General features: G+C 54.3%; 2 non-coding genes and 2 pseudogenes across 2 annotated transcripts; all 4 read left to right on the plus strand.

Annotated features, from left to right (window-relative positions):
* Positions 1 to 8385: 8385 nt before the first annotated feature.
* Positions 8386 to 8504, plus strand: LOC141266996 (5S ribosomal RNA). The gene has a single exon (XR_012321015.1). It is a non-coding gene; the product is annotated as a 5S ribosomal RNA (ribosomal RNA).
* A 621-nt stretch (positions 8505 to 9125) lies between these two features.
* Positions 9126 to 9245, plus strand: LOC141268856 (5S ribosomal RNA; annotated as a pseudogene).
* A 2279-nt stretch (positions 9246 to 11524) lies between these two features.
* LOC141267181 (5S ribosomal RNA) lies at positions 11525 to 11643 on the plus strand. The gene has a single exon (XR_012321194.1). It is a non-coding gene; the product is annotated as a 5S ribosomal RNA (ribosomal RNA).
* Positions 11644 to 18288: 6645 nt separating this feature from the next.
* LOC141270020 (5S ribosomal RNA) lies at positions 18289 to 18408 on the plus strand (annotated as a pseudogene).
* The last annotated feature ends 661 nt before the right edge of the window (positions 18409 to 19069 follow it).

The following is a 19069-nucleotide window of genomic DNA, read 5'->3' on the forward strand; positions in this document are numbered from 1 at the left end:
ACTGGCAACGGGACCTGAGGGCTGAAGCAGAGTAGTGAACAGTGCTACAACATTGCTCGGGCACCTCCATTTTGGAGGAGGTGCCTTTTATATGGGAGGTCCTCCGGCAATTGGCCGGGGACTCCTTAGGACAGCGCGCGTGGTCCCTTTAAGAGAGGGGGAGCGAGCGCCCTAAGCACACTGCCGGGGAAGGAGCACGTGCCGGAAGCAGCGGGGAGAGCAGCGCTGGAGGACGCCGCGCCAAGAGCGGGGAGGTGAGAGGGACGGCGTCTCTGCCTAGAACGGGGCAGAGACGCCGATGCTACAGTACCCCCCCCCTTTAGGCCCCCTCTTTTTTTGGCCAGAAAGAAATTTCTCAAGGAGAAGCGGGGCGCTGATGTTCTCCCTGGGTTCCCAAGTTCTCTCCTCTGGACCAAACCCCTTCCAATCTACCAGAAAAAAGGTTTTTCCTCTTACCCTCTTGGAGGCCAGAATACTCTCTGCCTCAAAGATGTCATCAGCGGAAACCGGAGCAGGAGGGGCACCTGGATTTTTGGAAAAAAAGTTAAAGACAACGGGTTTGAGGAGAGATACGTGGAAGGAGTTGGGGATCCGTAGGGTGGCCGGGAGTTTTAATTTGTAGGCCACAGGGTTAATTTGCCTGAGGACTTCGAAGGGGCCGATGAATCGAGGACCCAACTTGTAGGAGAGTACTTTGAGCCGCACATGTTTGGATGAGAGCCAAACCTTGTCTCCCGGACGGAATTGGGGCAGATCCAGACGTCTCTTATCAGCATATCTCTTCATCCGCTCAGAGGAGAGAAGAAGAGCGGACCTGGTGCTCTCCCAAATAGTAGAAAATTCGCTGACAAGAGACTCCGCAGCAGGGTTGTCCACAGAAACGGAGACAGGAAGTGGAATCCGGGGATGTTGGCCACCGACTATAAAGAACAGGGATTTGGAAGAGGACTCGCTCTCATGGTTGTTATAAGAGAACTCGGCCCATGGTAGGAGATCCACCCAGTCCGAGAGGTGAGCATCAACGAAGTGCCGGAGGTAGCTGGACTAGATCTGATTGATCCGCTCCACTTGACCATTGGACTGAGGGTGGTAAGCGGAGGAGAAATCCAGGGTAATGTCCAGCAGCTTACATGTGGCTCTCCAGAAGCGAGAGGTGAACTGAACCCCACGATCCGACACGATGTGGAGGGGCAGACCATGGAGACGGAAGATGTGGCGGATAAAGTCTTTAGCCAGCTCTGGTGCAGACGGAAGACCAGGCAGGGGAATGAAGTGGGCCATCTTAGAAAAACGGTCAGCGACAACCCAAATGACAGTGCAACCGGCAGAAACTGGAAGGTCGGTGATAAAGTCCATAGCGATGTGTTGCCAAGGAGCAGCAGGTACGGGAAGGGGCAGGAGATGGCCGGCAGGTAGATGTCGGGGAACTTTGTTACGGGCACAGGATGAACAGGCCGCGACGAAGTCTACCACGTCCTTACGCAGGGTAGGCCACCAGTAATGCCGGGTAATAAGTTGGAAGGTCTTCTTTTGGCCAGCATGGCCAGCTAGTTTAGAAGAATGTCCCCAGCGAAGAACCCTCTCCCGATCTGGCACAGCTACGAACGTCTTACCGGGTGGAAGACGAGTCAGATCCAAGGGGGCCACATTCATCACCTTGGAGGAGTCGATGATGTGCGTAGGTTCCTCCTCTTGATCGGAGGACAGGAAGGACCGGGACAAGGCATCAGCTTTGACGTTCTTGTCCGCCGGACGGAAATGAAGAATGAAGTCGAAGCGGGCAAAAAACAACGACCACCGGGCCTGGCGAGGATTGAGTCTCTGGGCATTTTGGAGATATGCCAGGTTTTTGTGATCCGTGTAGATAATTACCGGGTAGAGAGCCCCTTCAAGCAGATAGCGCCACTCTCCCAGTGCCAATTTGATGGCTAGCAATTCCCAGTCTCCAATGGAGTAGTTGCGCTCCGACGAGGAGAAGATTTTGGAGAAGAAGCCGCACGTTACCATTCTCCCAGTAGAAGACTTCTGGGTGAGCACCGCTCCGGCTCCGGAAGAGGAGGCATCAACCTCCAGGTAGAATTGTTTATTACAGTCCGGACGGTGCAGGACGGGAGCAGAGGCGAAGGCTTTCTTTAGGGAAAGGAAGGCCTCCTCGGCTTCAGGCTACCATGTTCTGGGGTTAGCCCCCTTACGGGTAAGTGCAGACATGGGAGCAGTCCGAGACGAGAAGTGTGGGATGAAAAGACGATAATAATTAGCGAAGCCCAGGAATCGCTGTATCGCCTTCAAACCTTCAGGACGAGGCCATTTTAGAACGGAAGAGAGCTTCTCGGGATCCATTTGCAGACCTGTTTGGGAGATGACATAGCCCAAGAACGGAAGGGAGGTCTGATCGAAGAGGCACTTCTCGTATTTGGCGTAAAGGTGGTTCTGCCGAAGCCTAAGCAGGACCTGACGAACATCCCTCCGGTGTGTGGGGAGATCCGGAGAGAAGACCAAGATATCGTCCAGGTATACCACTACGCAGGAGTACAGGAGGTCGCGGAAGATGTCGTTGACTAGTTCCTGAAAGACCGCGGGAGCATTACAGAGACCGAAGGGCATCACAAGGTACTCGTAGTGACCGTCCCGGGTATTGAATGCCGTCTTCCACTCGTCTCCTTGACGGATACGGACCAGATTATACGCTCCTCGTAGATCCAGCTTGGAGAAGATCCTGGCGCCCTTGAGACGGTCAAACAATTCGGAGATGAGTGGCAGGGGATATTTGTTTTTTACCGTGATGAGATTGAGTCCTCTGTAGTCAATACAGGGACGTAGCGAGCCGTCTTTCTTTTTGACAAAGAAGAATCCGACTCCTGCCGGGGAGGTAGATTTTCGGATAAATCCCCTAGCCAGATTCTCTTCAATGTACTCAGACATGGCTCGGGTCTCGGCTGCAGACAACGGGTAGATACGCCCACGGGGAGGAGTGGTGCCAGGTACCAGGTCGATCGGGCAATCGTATGGCCTATGGGGTGGCAACGTCTCAGCTTCCTTCTTACAGAAGACGTCCGCATAGGGCCAGTAGGGAGCCGGGAGACCAGGTAACTTAGCTGGAGTAGGCTGAGGGCGAAGTGGACGGACCGGGACCAGGCAGGTCCTATGGCAATCAGGACCCCATCGGAGTACTTCACCGGACCGCCAGTTCAATACGGGTTCATGTGTCTGGAGCCAAGGTAGACCTAGCAACAGGGAGTGAGAAAGTCCGGACAGCACATGGAATGAGATCTCCTCAGAGTGCAGCATTCCCACCTGCAGGGTTATGGGTTCGGTGACGAGCAGGATGGTCTCCGAGAGAAGTATTCCATCCACGGAGGCGGCTGACAATGGTTCAGCCAGGGACTTGGTGGGAATATGGTATCTCTCTACCAGAGACTGGGAGATGAGGTTTCCAGCAGCTCCAGAATCCAGATGGGCGAGTTCAAAGAGACGGTTTTCTCCCCAAGCAATTGAGACCGGTAAGGTCAGAGACGGAGAGGGCTTACTTTTGTCTAGGACGACCTCTCCGAGTGGTCCTAGACACTGGCGTTTCCCGGCTTTTCCGGGCAGGAACGGATGAAGTGCTTCATACTGCCACAATAGAAACAGCTTCCCTCGGCTCGGCGAGATTCTTGGCGAGAACCGACCATCTTGGTCTGGTCGACCTGCATAGGCTCAGGAGAGTGTAGCTGAGGAGAGACGGAGGGAGTGACGGGTTTCTGAAAAGTAGGAGCTAGACGTGGAAACCTCCTCTCACGGGTGACCTCTTTGGCACGCTCCTGGAACCGCAGGTCAATCCGGGTGGCAAGAGTTATTAGGTCATCGAGAGTGGTAGGAATATCCCGACCGGCAAGTTCATCTTTTATATGGCCGGACAGACCCTCCCAGAAGACGGAAACCAGAGCGTCATTATCCCAGGCCAGCTCCGAGGCAAGGGTACGGAACCGTATGGCATATTGGCCCACGGTGAGACTTCCCTGACGGAGGCGTAGCAGAGATGATGCGGATGAGGTCTTCTGTCCGGGTTCGTCGAAGACTTTCCGGAAAGCCGTGAGAAAGGCAGGCAAGTCGGACACCAGGGGGTCTCCTCTCTCCCATAGAGGATTTAGCCAGGCCAGGGCCTCTCCGGTGAGATGGGTCAAGATGAAGGCAATTTTGGCCCTGTCGGAGTTAAACTGGTGAGACAGGAGTTCAAAGTGCAGGGTGCACTGATTTATGAAGCCCCGAGCCTGGGCGGAGTCGCCTCCGAAACGAGGAGGTGCAGAAAGCCGGGGTCCGGGGTAGGATACCATGTTATTAGTGGGCAGTGGAGCTGCCAGATTGCGAGTCATGGCACTGGCGGTGGTTGCAGGCAGAGCAGTCAGAGTGTCCAGGCGAGAATTGACATTCCGCAGGTGACCCAGGATGGACTCCTGTTGGGACCTCTGACGGGACAGTTCATGACACAGGTCCGAGAGCGAGGGATCTTGGGGGCCACCGGGTTCCATGGCCCGAGCAAACTGTTACGGGTCTGGGAGGCGGAACCTCTGGGCTACTATACAAGGGGGCGGTCCTTGTAAGGGAGCGGGTGGCGACCAGGCAGGCAGTCACAGCAGGTGACCGGACAGTCTCCAGGTAGGCTATCAGACAGGTAGCAGATGTGCGCTCCCAGGTGAGCGGGCAAGCTGGTCCATAGACAGACTGACAAGAGTTGGAAGGCAGACCGTCGGACCTCAGGCAAGCAGGCAGGTAGTTGATGTGCGCTCCCAGGTGAGCGGGCAAGCTGGTCCTTAGACAGACTGACAGGAGTAGTAAGGCAGACCGTCGGACCTCAGGCTAGCAGGCAGGTAGCAGGATATCAGGCAGGAATTAGACAGCAGACTGGCAGGAATCTGGCAGGTATCTGGCAGGTAACTGGCAACGGGACCTGAGGGCTGAAGCAGAGTAGTGAACAGTGCTACAACATTGCTCGGGCACCTCCATTTTGGAGGAGGTGCCTTTTATATGGGAGGTCCTCCGGCAATTGGCCGGGGACCCCTTAGGACGGCGCGCGCGGTCCCTTTAAGAGAGGGGGAGCACGCACGCGCGCCCTAAGCACACTGCCGCTGAAGGAGCGCGTGCCGGAAGCAGCGGGGAGAGCAGCGCTGGAGGACGCCGCGCCAGGAGCGGGGAGGTGAGAGGGACTGCGTCTCTGCCTAGAACGGGGCAGAGACGCCGATGCTACACTGGGGCACTGCGACGGACATAAGGTCTCAAAAATCCACTGTGTCCTCCAGGCGGAAAGGCAGCATTTCTGTAGCCAACAGCTTGCAGATGGTGAAATTCAACCTCTTAGCTTTCTCATGGCTAGGAGGAAATGGTCTTTTACTTGTCCACATCTGAGGGACCGAGGGCTGGCTGTTGTGCTTTGACGGGGTTGAGTAGGGTGTCCCTGGCAAACTGTGAGGAAGATGCAGGCGGACATGTTAGGTTACCTTGATCCAAAGGTGGTGCTCTCGATGTCAGAGAGCTCTCAACACCAGCAGGTGTTTCCACTTCCCAATGAACTGACGACCTGCCAATCACACTGGCTGTTGCAGGTAAAGAGGTGGCAGGTCTGCGTCCAAAAACATGTGTGACTGCTGTCCCCCCAGTCACAGAGGATGAAGAGGCCGCGAATGCACAAGATGGGGCAGACGGTGGTTGGCCCAGCCTGCTAGGCCGCATTGTAGCACAGTGAGCTTCCCACTGCAACTTATGCTTCATATCCATGTGACGGTACATGCATGAAGTACTCAAACTATGGATTTTTTGGCCTCTACTTAGCTTTTGGTGACAAATATTACAGATAACACGAGTTGGGTCATCCTTATCGATCTGAATAAATGCCCAGGCTATGCAAGGCTTGGAGCCCATGCGACCTGAAGAGCCACTACGACTTGTGGTCAGAGGCGGAGTAGTGGTTGAGGATGCAGTTGTTGACGTGCTTCCAGTACTCCATCTCTGTCCAGGAAGGCGCAACCTAACCTCGTCGTCAATAGCATCTGTGACGCCCCGCTGCGCTTGGTATCACAGATCCTAGAAGAGTGTATTGATGGAATCCTCCACAAGAGGCCCCCATAAACATTCACACATCTCCACCTTCCACCTCAGACCAGCAGAGGGAGCCCGTTAGGGATATAAATAGGGAAGGTGGAGCTAGGCAGTTCAGTTCCTCTTAAGAGTTCCTGCAGTAGAGAAGCCTAAGAGAGGTCAGTCTGCAGTGGAGCTCAGTCTAGTCTAGAGAACTCAGTTAATAGTTCAGCAGTGGAGCACGAGGCTCCTGCTAGCTAGATTCAGGGAGCCCAGATAGAGCTTAAGGTGTGCCGGCGTCATAAGATCGGTGAAGCGCGGCAAGCTGCCGTTAGTGTGTATAGCCTATTGAGGGCCCGAGTAGGCCGAAGGCGAGTGGCGAGTTAGTACATAAGGGGCAGAGGAGCTTAACCAGCTCACCCCGAAGCATTTACCGGACACCGGATCCGAGCTTACCGGGATCTCTATGAGCCAGTAAGGCATAACCGGAATCCCTGGAGAACTACAAGTCCCAGGATCGCTAAGGTGCTGATACGTAACAGAGCCAGGAGACGCTTAGGCCCCGCATACTGGGAGCGTGAACTTCAAGAGAAGGCCCTACCACAAGGTCAGCCAGCGCAGGACAGAGACAAAGTTAGGCCTAGCTCCAGGCAGGTCAGAAACTTACTGCACAGAGGCAAGAAACAGGAGGCCCTACACCCGCTCATTGGGGATGATCCTGATATGCACCCTTCACCCTACAGTGCTCCAGGATGTGCCTGAATTTCCTCCAGTAAAAGGTACTGAAGTGACTACCGTGTCCGTTTCCGTTCTTGCTCTGACCCAGCTGGGTCTCGCCTGTCCTGCATTCCCCCTGCATACGCTGCCCTGAGACCTAGCTCCACCTGTGGGGAGCTATACCATCGAGCTGCCTTATCACGGGCCTCAGTGGACTGCTGCAGCGCTGGTGCTTCTCACGAGATACCACAGGTGGTGTCACAAACTCTTATAAAATTAACAATTATCCACCCTTTTAAAGAGTGACCCCAGGGTACGGGCCAGGGAGCCGACCACCGCGACATCCCAAAGGCCAGGCAAAGGCCCGGGTGACCTCATCGACTGGCTGACTGTGGGTTGACAGTAAGTGGGATCTCCAACCTTGTCATCATCACCCTGTGTGTTATCACACCCGTCGTCCTCAAAGCCAACCTCTTCCTGCCCTGACCGAAAAGTCAAGTTGTCGCTCCAATCAGGTATTTGAGTCTCATCATCGTCTTCATCATTGTCTCCACCAACAGGAGTTACAGTTTGGGAACGAGGGTCTACATTATGCTCAGAACCTTCTTCATCTGGTCCTGGATCCGACTTATAAAGATTCTGGGCATCAGTGCAGATCATTTCCTCGTCTGGATTAACAAAAGCTCTGGAGCAGACCTCCGTTTCCCAGGCTATAGTATGAGTAAACAGCTGTGCAGACTCAACCATCTGTGTTACCCCATACTCAGACGGGCAGCTGGAGACTTGGGAGCTGTGAGGAAGCAAGTGCGATTGGGGTGACACCTCTGAGGACTGGAGTATTTGTGATGTTGAAGTTGAGGTGGAGGAGAGCCCACTTGAAGGAGCACTTGATATCCGCTGAAGCACCTGCTGTTTTTGTGCCTCATCTGGAATTTGTAGCGATGGGCGTGTCCGTAACAAAGGGATCGTATCACATTGTCCACGAAAAGAAGTCGACATGTTAGTTTGGCTGGAAGATGGTCTTTCTTCTGCAGATGTTACTCCCCCCCACCGCGGGGGGCTCCAACCACCAGCGGACAGGCACCAGTATTAGGAGAGGGGGGCTGGCCGTCAGGGTCCACCGCGGCTCTGGCGCAAACCCGGCGACACGGAGGTGGCACGGGCAGGAGCGGACTGGCCGTGTCGGCTTCTCACTTTTTGGATTTTAGAAGGGCATGACATGCCTATATCTGTGTCTCCCCCTCCTTTTACTCCTCCACCTCTTTTATTTTCGCATGACTATATGTACTTGTCACTTTTCCATGTGTTAGTTATGTCTTCTGAGCAGTTTGTCAGCTTTTGGACACCTTTGAAGGTGTTTTCTAAGTGTTTCTATGTGTTTTTGTTTGCCTGCCATTGGTTTTAACGGTGTTCGAAGGTGTTCGACGAACCGAACTGAACTCGAACACTACGGGGGTGGCTCAACACTAGTTGTGTCTACAAGACCTTTTAAGGAAGCCAGCAAAAAAATTGAAGAGAAGGGAAAGCACAAAAGGACATGGTCTTGCTGAGCACTGGAAAGGGCAGCCGGCAACCAGACGTCAAAGTAGAAAAGCAGCAAGTGAGAGGCTTATCTCTGCCTACAGCCACACCACCCTGAACACACCTGATCTCGTCTGATCTTGGAAGCTAAGCAGAGTTTGGCCTGGTTAGTACTTGGATGGGAGACCACCTAGGAATACCAGGTGCTGTAGGCTTTTGCTTTTTCCTTCCTTCCACCAGCAGGGGGCACTCTCTTCTATGCCTTTTTTCCATTCCCTTTCACAAGTGCACACATTCATTCTCTTTTCTTTTTTTCATTTGCTTTCTCTATTGCGCTATTACATCTCTGCAAAATACCAGCATCCTTCTGATCACCGTGGGCCTCCAGCATTGTTGCTTCTTTACTTTTAATACTAGGCTCCTTTTCACCAGGACCGGCGTCTCCCGCGTGGCTGGAGGCAACCAACGGTAACCCCAAGCAGAAGACCTTTGCAGGCAACACGAACCTCCCCCCTGAAGAGCAGCTCAAAGTCACTGGCAACCATCTCACCCTCTTCCTTCATTCACCCCTGGATGTCTCGCTCCGCCCCCAGGTTACGGATCCAGCGTGCTCTTTCTGTCACATTACCGCGATGAAGGGTTTAGCCTGCAGGAGACCCTGCGCCGAGACATTTTTGAAGACACCTGATGCGGCGGGTGAATCACTGCTAAACAAACCACACCTGTAGGGACGGCACAGCCTTTGCATGGACACTTCGGAGCCCGCCCCGTCACGGCCAGATTGCTCGCCACCAAGCGATCCTGAGAAAAGCTGGCCGGGCGATGGATCAAGCAGCGTTTACTGGCCATACCACCTTGGATACGCCTGATCTCTTCTGATCTCGGAAGCAAAGCAGTGCTGGGCTCGGACAATACTTGGATGGGAGACCTCCTGGGAACACCAGGTGCTGTAGACCATTTTGATGACGTTTTGCCCTACTGCCCAGCTCGGCTAGCATGGAACGGCGCCTTGCCGGACACCGACCTTAAGTAACTTAGATGATGGAAGCCCCAAGGCCTCTGAGCCAGTTAGCAGCTGAGTACGCTACCCCGCCGCCTTCACGCAGGCCTGACACCGAGCTCCTTGCCACGGCTAGGAGTGCTTATTGACTCCGCAGCTCACCGTGTGGAAATGATGGCGTTAAAAGCACCCGGGGCCGTGAAGGGGCCAGGCTTTCAGCAGATGCCCAGGGAAGGTTTTGGATGCCAGCCGCCTAGCGAGGGCCAGCAGAAGTAACATGTTTCTCTGCAAAGAAGCTTGTGTAACCAAGCCAGACGGCTGACAAAGAGCTAACCTCAGTGCAAGGAAGGCAAGGAAGGTGCGGAAGGAATTGGGGAGGGGGGGGGTGATTCCTGCTAGGGCCCTGAAATCATAAAACAGGCAGGAGAGTCTGACGCATGGTGACGGAGAGGTTGTAGGGGCAGATAGGGGGTGTTGTCACGTGCGAGCACGTGTGCATGCTGGCTTGTGTGTGAGAGTGCGCTTCCTTGGTGTTGCGCGCTGCAGACAGTCAAAGGGATTGTTCCCTTTCATTAAAAGTTAATCCCCGGCTGCAGGCTATTAGAAAGCAACTAACCGCGCTCTACTCACCCTACCCGGGTCTACCGGTGAGTCTCGCCTCTGCTCCCGGCCTGTGGCATTGGCCGTGAAGCTGACGTTCCGTCGACAGCGCTGCAGCCGATCAGTGAGCTCAGCGGCTCTGAGTGGGGCGTTGTGTCTACAAGACCTTTTAAGAAAGCCAGCAAAAAAATTGAAGAGAAGGGAAAGCACAAAAGGACCTGGTCTTGCTGAGCACTGGAAAGGGCAGCCGGCAGCCAGACGTCAAAGTAAAAAAGCAGCAAGTGAGAGGCTTGTCTCTGCCTATGGCCACACCACCCTGAACACGCCCAATCTCATCTGATCTCAGAAGCTAAGTAGGGTTGGGCCTGGTTAGTACTTGGATGGGAGACTGTAAAATAATTCACTTCCTGAATTATTTTTTTCTACTGAGGACTTCTCAAAGTATCAATATCACGATATTCTTATAAAAAAATGTATCTATTTATTCTTGGATTGTCCATTAAAAAGAATCAGATTGCAGCAGGTACATACAATAATTAGTTATAAAGTAATTGTCCATTTGTCCATAATTAGCTTAATTGTTGAAATTCACCCATCTTTCCTTGGATCCTGGCTGGTAAATCATGTCTTTGTCCAGCATGTGTCCAGGCCTACATGTTATCTGCTTCTCAGCATGAAGATTCTGTGTCTTGTGGGGTGGGCAGAGCAAGAGAGCCCCCCCTTTCTGTACCATGGGCTTTTATAGCCAGTCGTATGGCACACCTGTTCTACATATTGTAGTGAACCAAAAATACACACACAAATAGCGCATGTCAACTAGACACGATGGCTGAGGCATAGAACTCAGAAAAATGATTATCGATTAACATTCCAAATGAATTTCCATAATTAACCATTTAACAGAGACCGCCTGGGAATGCCAGGTGCTGTAGGCTTTTGCTTTTTCCTTCCTTCCACCAGCAGGGGGCACTCTCTTCTGTGCCTTTTTTCCATTCCCTTTCACAAGTGCACACATTCATTCTCTTTTCTGTTTTTCATTTGCTTTCTCTCTTGCGCTATTTCATCTCTGCTAAATACCAGCATCCTTCTGATCACCGTGGGCCTCCAGCATTGTTGCTTCTTTACTTTTAATACTAGGCTCCTTTTCACCAGGACCAGCAGGAGAGTCTGATGCATGGTGACAGAGAGGTTGTAGGGGCAGATAGGGGGTGTTGTCACGTGCGAGCATGTGTGCATGCTGGCTTGTGTGTGAGAGTGCGCTTCCTAGGTGTGGCGCGCTGCAGACAGTCAAAGGGATTGTTCCCTTTCATTAAAAGTTAATCCCCGGCTGCAGGCTATTAGAAAGCAACTAACCGCGCTGTACTCACCCTACCCGGGTCTACCGGTGAGTCTCGCCTCTGCTCCCTGCCTGAGGCATTGGCCGTGAAGCTGACGCTCCGTCGACAGCGCTGCAGCCGATCAGTGAGCTCAGCGGCTCTGAGTGGGGCGTTGTGTCTACAAGACCTTTTAAGGAAGCCAGCAAAAAAATTGAAGAGAAGGGAAAGCACAAAAGGACCTGGTCTTGCTGAGCACTGGAAAGGGCAGCCGGCAGCCAGACGTCAAAGTAGAAAAGCAGCAAGTGAGAGGTTTGTCTCTGCCTACGGCCACACCACCCTGAACACGCTTGCTCTCATCTGATTTCGGAAGCTAAGCAGGGTTGGGCCTGGTTAGTACGTGGATGGGAGACCGCTTGGGAATACCAGGTGCTGTAGGCTTTTGCTTTTTCCTTCCTTCCACCAGCAGGGGGCACTCTCTTCTATGCCTTTTTTCCATTCCCTTTCACAAGTGCACACATTCATTCTCTTTTCTTTTTTTCATTTGCTTTCTCTCTTGCACTATTTCATCTCTGCAAAATACCATCATCCTTCTGAACACCGTGGGCCTCCAGCATTGTTGCTTCTTTACTTTTAATACTAGGCTCCTTTTAACCAGGACCAGCGTCTCCCGCGTGGCTGGATGCAACCACCGGTAACCCCAAGCAGAAGACCTTTGCAGGCAACACGACCCTCCCCCCTGAAGAGCAGCTCAAAGTCACTGGCAACCATCTCACCCTCTTCCTTCATTCACCCCTGGACGTCTCGCTCCGCCCCCAAGTTACGGGTCCAGCTTGCTCTTTCTGTCACATTACCACGATGAAGGGTTTAGCCTGCAGGAGACCCTGCGCCGAGACATTTTTGAAGACACCTGATGTGGCAGGTGAATCACTGCTAAACAAACCACACCTGTAGGGACGGCACAGACTTTGCATGGACCCTTCGGAGCCCGCCCCGTCACGGCCAGATTGCTCGCTTTTATGCACACGCCCGGACTGACTGGCGTGTGCGGGAGTAGTGGTTCCACTGGACCATGAACCGGAGAGTGCCTGGAGGGGCGTGACTAAGTATCTGGCCGATCCGACCAAGGTGGCACGACGGCATACGACGCCAGGGCACCAAGGAGAAACCGGGCAGAGGGACCAGGTGCTACTCCAGGTCAAACTCCGTACACGGGGGTTGACCCACACAGGGATTACTGGAACAGGCAGGTTAGGTTGGCACAGACTGGTGGATATAAGCGAACACGGCAGGTATGCAGACGTGTGGATACAGGCGAGTATGCAGGCGGGGAGGTACTGGCCGAAAGGACGGGCTGGAGCACAGAGAGGACAAGACCCAGTACAGACTGGGTCACAGAAACAGAACCGCAGATGCGGTAGCCAAACACAGCAGAGAGGGAAAACCCGAAGCGGTGGGCAAGTGCAGAGCAGGACGGGACTGCCGGAGCAGCGAGCGCAAGCAGAGCAGGACAGGACTGCCGGAGCAGCGAGCAGATGCAGAGCAGGACGGGACTGCCGAAGCAGCGAGCAGAAGCAGAGCAGGACAGGACTGCCGGAGCAGCGAGCAGATGCAGAGCAGAAACCGCAGGAGCGGCAAGCAAGGCAAGAGCAGAGTGGAAACCGCAAGAGCGGCAAGCTAAGCAGGAGCAGAGCGGAAACCGCAGAGCGGTAAACAAGGCATGAGCAGAGCGGAAACCACAGAGCGGTAAACAAGGCAGGAGCAGAGCGGAAACCGCAGAGCGGTAAACAAGGCAGGAGCAGAGCGGAAACCGCAGAGCGGCTAAGTAGGCAGGAGCAGAGCGGACACCGCAGAGCGGCAAACAAGGCAGGAGCAGAGCAGAAACCGCAGAGCGGCAAACAAGGCAGGAGCAGAGCAGAAACCGCAGGAGCGGCAAGCAAGGCAAGAGCAGGGCAGAAACCGCAAGAGAGGCAAGCTAAGCAGGAGCAGAGCGGAAACCGCAGAGCGGTAAACAAGGCAGGAGCAGAGCGGAAACCGCAGAGCGGTAAACAAGGCAGGAGCAGAGCGGAAACCGCAGAGCGGCAAACAAAGCAGAGCAGGAGGGACAGGGCTCTGTTCACACGGAACAGACAGGAAGAGAAAGGCAGAGCCAGATACCCACAGGGTACTTGCAGTGAAGTAGCGAGTGGACCACAAACTCACAAACGTGAGTACAGAGACAACAAGCAGGAGTTAGGTACGAGTTCAGACTCTGCAGAAAAAGGAAGGGAACGGACATAGAGGCAAAACAGGTAAAGGATAGGAGAGAGTTCAGACTGGAACTGAGTGTACGGAGGAGACCGACACTGCAGCGGGATACAGGAACGGGTCTGGGAATACGGCCCCCAGAGAGGCGGGACGAACAGGCAAGGAGCGTGTTCAGACAGGACAGACAAGATACAGGAGCGGGTCTAGGTATTCGGCCCCTAGAAGGCGGGAGGAACAGGCTAGGAGCGTGTTCAGACAGGACTGGAAATACAGCCTCCAGGAGAGGCAGCAGGCAAGAGTACACAGACAGGACTCAGTTCAGACACGGGAACTGATACCGCAAGGCAGGAGACATAGACAGGACTCAGTTCAGACACGGGAACTGATACCGCAAGGCAGGAGACATAGACAGGACTCAGTTCAGACACGGGAACTGATACCGCAAGGCAGGAGACAAAGAACGGGACCTGGCACCTTCAGAGTGCAAGCACACACTGAATGAAACACTATGCTCAGGCAGGGATAGATGGGAGCAGCTGAGCTATATACCAGGTGACAGACAGCAATAGGCTGAGGACGCACAAGGGGTGTGACCCACAGCAGGTACAAAAAGCAGGAAGTGATCGAGCGCCGCCCTTAAGCAGCAGAAACAGACACAAACAGACAGCATGGAGGGAAGCCAGAGAGACATTCTGGACAGGAGATCAAGTGCGCGCTCTTGCACAGTGGGAGATGGACCACTATGCAAGGACTCCGCCAGGTATGTTTCAGTACCCCCCCCTTACGCCCCCTCTTCTTCAGGCCTGCCAGAATCTCCTGCAGGGAATTTGAGGGCCAATTCTTCCCTTCAAAGAGATCACTTCCACTGTCCACCGGAAAAACTGGTCTCCTCTGGGTAGCTAGGATGCTACCTCCCATCCAGCCACCCTTAGCAACAGACGAAATGGGTGAGGTACCAGGAACAGCACACAAGGAAGTCTCACTCCACATACTTTCAGGTGGCATCCCAGAGGGTACAGGAGACAACTGGAAGTCCTCCACCGGGTTGGAGGGGGACAGAGACTTGGGGGTAATCTCTGCTTCGAGGTACATCTTGTCAAGCTCACAGGAAGAAATAGACGGGTTATCAGGTACAGGATGAGGAAAAGTCACTGCCTCTTTGTTATCTGGTGGTACCCCGGAGGATTCAGGAAACAACTGGAAGTCCTCCGCCGGGTCAGAAGAGTGCAGAGGCTCAGAGAAAGCATCTGCTTCAGAGTACACAAGGTCGGACTCACTGGACGAAGCAGGCGAGGTATCGGGTACCGAGTATAGGAAAGTCTCTGTCCATTCACCACCAGGTGGCACCCCGAAGGCTTCTGGAGACAACTGGCGGTCCTCCGCCTGGTCAGAGGGGTGTAGAGACTCACGGGTAACCTCTGCTTCAGAGTACACTAGGTCGGACTCACTGGACGAAGCAAGCGAGGTATCAGATCCAGGATATAGGAAAGTCTCTGTCCATTCACCACCAGGTGGCACCCCGAATGGTTCTGGAGACAACTGGAGGTCCTCCGCCTGGTCAGAGGGGTGTAGAGACTCATGGTTAACCTCTGCTTCGGAGTACACTAGGTTGGACTCACTGGACGAAGCGAGCGAGGTATCAGGTACAGAGTATAGGAGAGTCTCTGTCCTTTCGCTACCAGGTAGCACCCCGAAGGGTTCAGGAGACAACTGGAGGTCCTCCGCCTGGTCGGAGGGGTGTAGAGACTCGGGGGTAACTACCACTTTGGGGTACCCATTGTCAGGCTCACAGGACGAAGCGGACAAAGTATCGAGTACCGGGTGTAGAGAAGTCTCTCTCCATTTGTCATCGAGTGGTATCCCGGAGGATTCAGGAGGCAACAGGTGGTCCTCCACCAGGTAGTAGAGGTGCACAGACTCTGAGGTAACCACAGCTTTGGAGCATCCTTGGACATGCACACCGGTTAAAGTGGGTGAAGCATCTGATGCCGGGTGCAGGAAGTTCTCCTGTGTGGAGTCTGGATGGGCAGAAGTCTCTTCGGGCAGGAGAACTGGTGCACTACCCACGCACATTACCCGTTGGGGCTTCTCCGGGATACAGGGAGATGAAGCTTCAGTAGGGACTTCAAGGTTGGGGTCAGGTGGTCTCAGGGAGGACAGACCCTGGCGTGACGGCTTGCCTCTACGTCTAGCACGTCTGGACTGCCTCTTGAGGTTGGGAGAAGTATTCTGGAAAGCGTAGTCACCCTGTGAGGATTCTGGGTGGGCAGTAGTCTCATTGGGCTGGAGGACTATTGCGCTACCCACACACATTACCCGTCGGGGCTGCTCCGGGATATTGGGAAGTGAAGCTTCAGCAGGGGCTTCAGGGTTAGGGTCCTCGAAGACCACACGAAAGGCCACCAGGAAGGCCTGCAGGTCAAGGACGACAGGATCCCATGCATCCCATAGGGGGGTGACCCATTTCAAGGCATCACCCGCTAGGTAGTCAATCATAAAGGCCACTTTAGCCCAATCGGAAGGAAAATAGAGAGGGTAGGCCTTAAAGTGTAGCATGCATTGCTCCACAAATGCACGACACTGTCTTGGATCCCCATAGTAACGTGGCGGATCCGCAGGAACGAGAGCTGATAGATCCATCTGGACGGTGCGTAATTCGCCTGGAACTCAGCTAAGGGAAAAAAAAATGTATCTATTTATTTTTAATGCATGTATTCACTAGAAAACGTCTCAGAGAGCGAAGGCCGTGGGGCTCAACGGGAACCATGGCCTGAGCATGCTGTTATGCACACGCCCGGACTGACTGGCGTGTGCGGGAGTAGTTGTTCCACTGGACCATGAACCGGAGAGTGCCTGGAGGGGCGTGACTAAGTATCTGGCCGATCCGACCAAGGTGGCACGACGGCATACGACGCCAGTGCACCAAGGAGAAACCGGGCAGAGGGACCAGGTGCTACTCCAGGTCAAACTCCGGACACGGGGGTTGACCCACACAGGGATTACTGGAACAGGCAGGTTAGGCTGGCACAGACTGGTGGATATAAGCGCATACGGCAGGTATGCAGACGGGTGGATACAGGCGAGTATGCAGGCGGGGAGGTACTGGCCGAAAGGACGGGCTGGAGCACAGAGAGGACAAGACCCAGTACAGACTGGGTCACAGAAACAGAACCGCAGATGCGGAAGCCAAACACAGCAGAGAGGGAATGCCCGAAGCGGTGGGCAAGAGAAGAGCAGGACGGGACTGCCAGAGCAGGACAGGACTGCCGGAGCAGCAAGCAGATGCAGAGCAGAAACCGCAGGAGCGGCAAGCAAGGCAAGAGCAGAGTGGAAACCGCAAGAGCGGCAAGCTAAGCAGGAGCAGAGCGGAAACCGCAGAGCGGTAAACAAGGCAGGAGCAGAGCGGAAACCGCAGAGCGGTAAACAAGGCAGGAGCAGAGCGGAAACTGCAGAGCGGTAAACAAGGCAGGAGCAGAGCGGAAACCGCAGAGCGGCTAAGTAGGCAGGAGCAGAGCGGAAACCGCAGAGCGGCAAACAAGGCAGGAGCAGAGCGGAAACCGCAGAGCGGTAAACAAGGCAGGAGCAGAGCGGAAACCGCAGAGCGGCTAAGTAGGCAGGAGCAGAGCGGAAACCGCAGAGCGGCTAAGTAGGCAGGAGCAGAGCGGAAACCGCAGAGCGGCAAACAAGGCAGGAGCAGAGCAGAAACCGCAGGAGCGGCAAGCAAGGCAAGAGCAGGGCAGAAACCGCAAGAGCGGCAAGCTAAGTAGGAGCAGAGCGGAAACCGCAGAGCGGTAAACAAGGCAGGAGCGGAGCGGAAACCGCAGAGCGGTAAACAAGGCAGGAGCGGAGTGGAAACCGCAGAGCGGTAAACAAGGCAGGAGCAGAGCGGAAACCGCAGAGCGACAAACAAAGCAGAGCAGGGGGGACAGGGCTCTGTTCACACGGAACAGACAGGAAGAGAAAGGCAGAGCCAGATACCCACAGGGTACTTGCAGTGAAGTAGCGAGTGGACCACAAACTCACAAACGTGAGTACAGAGACAACAAGCAGGAGTTAGGTACGAGTTCAGACTCTGCAGAAAAAGGAAGGGAACGGACATAGAGGCAAAACAGGTAAAGGATAGGAGAGAGTTCAGACTGGAACTGAGTGTACGGAGGAGACCGACACTGCAGCGGGATACAGGAGCGGGTCTGGGAATACGGCCCCCAGAGAGGCGGGACGAACAGGCAAGGAGCGTGTTCAGACAGGACAGACAAGATACAGGAGCGGGTCTAGGTAATCAGCCCCTAGAAGGCGGGAGGAACAGGCTAGGAGCGTGTTCAGACAGGACTGGAAATACAGCCTCCAGGAGAGGCAGCAGGCAAGAGTACACAGACAGGACTCAGTTCAGACACGGGAACTGATACCGCAAGGCAGGAGACATAGACAGGACTCAGTTCAGACACGGGAACTGATACCGCAAGGCAGGAGACAAAGAACGGGACCTGGCACCTTCAGAGTGCAAGCACACACTGAATGAAACACTATGCTCAGGCAGGGATAGATGGGAGCAGCTGAGCTATATACCAGGTGACAGACAGCAATAGGCTGAGGACGCACAAGGGGTGTGACCCACAGCAGGTACAAAAAGCAGGAAGTGATCGGGCGCCGCCCTTAAGCAGCAGAAACAGACACAAACAGACAGCATGGAGGGAAGCCAGAGAGACATTCTGGACAGGAGATCAAGTGCGCGCTCTTGCACAGTGGGAGATGGACCACTATGCAAGGACGCCGCCAGGTATGTTACACTCGCCAACAAGCGATCCTGAGAAAGGCTGGCCAGGCGATGGATTAAGCAGCATCTACTGGCAATACCACCTTGGATACGCCCATTCTCGTCTGATCTCGGAAGCAAAGCAGGGCTGGGCTCAGACAGTACTTGGATGGGAGACCTCCTGGGAACACCGGGTGCAGTAGACCATTTTGATAACGTTTTGCCCTACTGCCCAGCTCGGCTAGCATGGAACGGCGCCTTGCCGGACACCGACCTTAAGTAACTTAGATGATGGAAGCCCCAAGGCCTCTGAGCCAGTTGGCAGCTAAGTACGCTACCCTGCCGCCTTCACGCAGGCCTGACACCGAGCTCCTTGTCACGGCTAGGAGTGCTTATTGACTCCGCAGCTCGCCGTGTGGAAATGATGGCATTAAAAGCACCCGGGGCCGTGAAGGGGCCACGCTTTCAGCAGGTGCCCAGGGAAGGTTTTGGATGCCGGCCGTCTAGCGAGGGCCAGCAGAAGTAACATGTTTCTCTGCAAAGAAGCTTTTGTAACCAAGCCAGACGGCTGACAAAGAGCTAACCTCAGAGCAAGGAAGGCAAGGAAGGCAAGGAAGGAATTGGGGAGGGGGGGGGTGATTCCTGCTAGGGCCCTGAAATCATAAAACAGGCAGTAGAGTCTGACGCATGGTGACGGAGAGGTTGTAGGGGAAGATAGGGGGTGTTGTCACGTGCGAGCACGTGTGCATGCTGGCTTGTGTGTGAGAGTGTGCTTCCTAGGTGTGGCGCGCTGCAGACAGTCAAAGGGATTGTTCCCTTTCATTAAAAGTTAATCCCCGGCTGCAGGCTATTAGAAAGCAACTAATC

This window comes from Phyllobates terribilis, unplaced genomic scaffold, assembly GCF_046119375.1.
Source record: "Phyllobates terribilis strain yellow unplaced genomic scaffold, ASM4611937v1 Scaffold_4__5_contigs__length_816908805, whole genome shotgun sequence".
Classification (NCBI taxonomy): Eukaryota; Metazoa; Chordata; class Amphibia; order Anura; family Dendrobatidae; genus Phyllobates; species Phyllobates terribilis.